This window comes from Trichechus manatus, unplaced genomic scaffold (genome assembly GCF_000243295.1).
Source record: "Trichechus manatus latirostris isolate Lorelei unplaced genomic scaffold, TriManLat1.0 scaffold00214, whole genome shotgun sequence".
Classification (NCBI taxonomy): Eukaryota; Metazoa; Chordata; class Mammalia; order Sirenia; family Trichechidae; genus Trichechus; species Trichechus manatus.
Genome location: NW_004444150.1, coordinates 1,601,689 through 1,605,456, shown reverse-complemented (window position 1 = coordinate 1,605,456; position 3,768 = coordinate 1,601,689).

Genomic DNA, 3,768 nt, shown 5'->3' with positions numbered 1-3,768 from the left:
AGTGCTGGCAGATGAGCCCCTAGGTGGGAAGGCTCTCAGAATACACAGTGGCTGCAACCACGGATTCCAGCTTGCCAGCAATCACAGAGATGGCACAGGACGGGGCAGCGTTTTATTTCGTTGAACACGGGGTCGCCCTGAGTCAGAGCCGACTCGACAGCGTCCCCCAACTCCCGTACGATTTTGTTAACTGACAGCATCTTCCAAGACCCTGTTTTCAAACAGCGTCACATTCACAGGTTCCGGGATTAGGACTTCAACGCGTCTTTTCAGGGGACAGACTTCAACCCATGACAGTTCTCAAGAAGTTCTTGTCATTCATGAGATTCCATTTAACGAGGTAAGTCAGCCGGGCGGAGGAGGGCCTGAGCCAGGGCAGCCGTGGGGGCCTGAGTCCTGACAGGGTCAAGGCCGGGGGCTTGCAGGGCTCTGGCACTGGCAGCTGGACCACTCGCGGGGTGCAGGCCCCATCCGTTTGCTGGGAAATTCGAAGAGAGGAGAGGGGAGAGTTAGTGCCGTTGCCTTAGCAACCGCTCTGTCACATCTCTGAGGCACAGTCACAGGAGGCTTGTCTTCAAGAAGCACGGAGCATATTGATCGGCTGGTGTCCTGGGGAGCCTGGATGAAAGGCAGCCAGCTGGGTCCCGTTGTGAAGACAGTAGAAGAAGGGGTGGGAGGGTGGGGTGTGCCCGGGACCTGCTGTTTTAGCTGACAAGGAAAGCAGGGCCATCAGGCCCCTGCCTCTGGGCCCCACCTCAGCTGAGATTCCTGGGGCTGGTGGGCGAGAGTTGGGCGACTGTCCAGAACAGCCCAGAGCCCCCAGACCTCCATGGAATCGCTCACTGCCCTGTGGCATTCCGTGATTTTCCTGATGGGACAGCCATCAGGATAAGAAGAAAGACAAGAACCTGGATTTGTTAGGAGTGAGGTATTGGCAGCCTTGCTGGCATGACCACGCTGGGCCTGGATTTCAGCCAATCAGAATGGGTGAGTGAACCCCATAAGGAACTTGGAGAAGACTTGCAGGACAGGGCTGACATCGAGTCCACCTCCCCCTCCCCAGACGAGGGCCAAATAAAGAGGGCATCTTGGGTGCAGGGATGGATAAACGTATTACAAATCCTGTCTTAGATCTCTAGTGTTGCTATAACAGAAATACCACAAGGCGATGGCTTTAACAACAGAAATTCATTCTCTCACAGTCTAGGAGGCTAGAATTCAGGGCACCAGCTCCAGGGGAAGGCTTACTGCCTTCTGTTGGCTCTGGGGGAAGGTCCTTGTCGTCAATCTTCCCCTGGTCTAGGAGCTTCTCAGCTCGGGAACCCCAGGTCCAAAGGACGCACTCTGCTCCTGGCTCTTCTTGCTTGGTGGTATGAGGTCCCCCATCTGTGCTCACTTATCTCTTTTATATCTCAAAAGAGACTGACTCAAAAAATAATGAAATCCTGTAGATTGAGTCCTGCCTCATTAATGTAACTGCCTCTAGTCCTGCCTCATTAACGTAACTGCCTCTAATCCTGCCTCATTAACATCATAGAGGTTGGATTTACAACACACAGGAAAATCATATCAGTTGACAAAATGGAGGACAATCACACAATACTGGGAATCAGGGCCTAGCCAAGTTGACACACATTTTGGGGGGACACAAGTCAATCGGTGACAAATCCTGACAGTGTAAAAATAATATAAGCAAAATAATTGTTTTTTCATAGAAAGGAAAGAGAAAGTCAGAGAAACTGAAAACTGCCCAGTCTTTCAAAACAGGAAGTCATTAGATGTGGTCTCAAACTGAGACTTAGAAAACGTAAAAAAAAAATGTCTGACTCTAAACGGCTGATGGTTTCCATACACTTTTCGTTCTCAATCTTAGAAAGTTCTTCTAGGAAATTATATCTTGCCGTGTGCTAGGTAGGGTTAGAGGTTCTACGTGGAATGTAGCTCATTCCCTCCTCTCAGCTGTGTGTTGAGATGGGGCTGCTCTCAGGGACTCCACCCCCAGGAAGTAAGTGGGGCACAGAGAGGTTCACCCACCTGAAATCACAACAGCTCGCAAGCAGCAGGGCCAGGATTCAAACCCAGGCCGTCAGGCTGAGAAGTCTTAGTCCCATGCTTCTACGTCATACGTCCTCTGAGAACACCCACAAAGCAGTGTCCGCCTCGTGACCACCCCATGTCATTGCTGGATGCTCTGAGTAGTAGGGCCTTTTTGTTACTTTCTTCTTTGTATGATTCATTAAAAAGCAATAAAATAATGAGCCACCACCCACCTGTCACTTTGTCATCCTGTGGTGGCTTGTGTGTTGCTGTGATGCTGGAAGCTATGTCACCAGCGTTTCAAATACCAGCAGGGTCAGTGGATAGGTTTCAGCGGGGCTTCCAGACAGACTAGGAAGAAAGGCCTGGAAATCTACTTAGGAAAATTAGCCAATGAAAACCCCACGGATCACAGCAGAACATGATCCAGTGCAGTGCTGGAAGATGAGCCCCCAGGTTGGAAGGCACTCAACGTACACAGTGAGTGCAACACCGACAATCAGGAGGATGGTGCGGGACCGAGCAACGTTTTATTCTGTTGTACACGGGGTCGCCAGGAGTCAGAGTCAACTAGACAACAAGTAACAATGACAGCAACAACACTGAGTATGTATAATTTTTAAAAATAAAATCAGTTCTTGCCAAAATTGGATCGTGAGCCTCAGTCCATCTGAAAAACCAAACCCAGAGGCCGGGCTCGCACTCAGCCCCCTGACCACGTTGCACACCTTCCTTTGCCTGTCTCTGCTCTGGCACCGTGGCCATCACAGGCTGCCTCCCAGCAGGTGAGGTAGGACTTAGTTTGAGCGTCCAGCGAGCCGAAGGTGTTAATGCGCTCTCAGAACCGGCCTTGCGGCTCTTTCGTGTTTATAAACTGTCGTCAGATGTCCCTGCATTGGGTCTTTACAGTAGCCCATAAGACAGGTAGTTCCGGCCTCGTTCGTCCCCATTCTACAGATGTGGTAACTCAGGCTCAGGAGCCAGGACTAGACACCCGCCCCTGCAGCTCCAAACACCTGCTCTCCCCATCCCTTTGCTACCTCTCTCAGAGATCACCGGGCGCCAAGAGGCAAGGGGCCCTACACACAGCTTTCTTTCTTCCCCTGACACGGACAGCACTTCGGGTCTATAAGGAGGCACTAAGGTCTGCGCCCACTTAAGCCACGAAGAGGGCAAAGACACACCTGTCCCCAGGACAGGAAAGCCCCAGCTTGGAACCAGATGACCGGCTTCCCAGCCCTGTCCCCCCGTCTTGTCCCTGGGAGCATCCTGGTTCTGAGCTTCAGTTTACCTCTCAAAGGGCGTACCTCTGGAGATGCCGAGTCTTTCTGCCCCAGACGACCCTCCAGCTGCCATCTGTCTCGCCATCCACCCACTGAGCGAGGCCACTCGCTGGGTCTAGCCAGCCTCCCCTGTAGTCCCCAGCGCTGGCTCCTCTCCATCCGTGTCCCAGGCACCTGGAGGCCACTATGGCCAAGGCTAGCCAGTATGGAGTTTTCTCCCAGTTAAATTTCCCCCGCCTCGTTGATGTCACATCCTGTCCCAGCCTGCCTCCCCGCTGGCCGCAGCCGCCCTGCCCCTCCCGCGCGTGAGCGTGGTGCGGGTGCCTTTGCGCACCCCCGACCCCGCCCCTCCCGAGCAAACTTTTGGCACCCACCTCGGCCGCGAGCGCGCCTTGGTGTTGGGCGGGCGCGTCGCCTGGGCCCGAGCGCGGCGCGGGGAGCCGCGGCG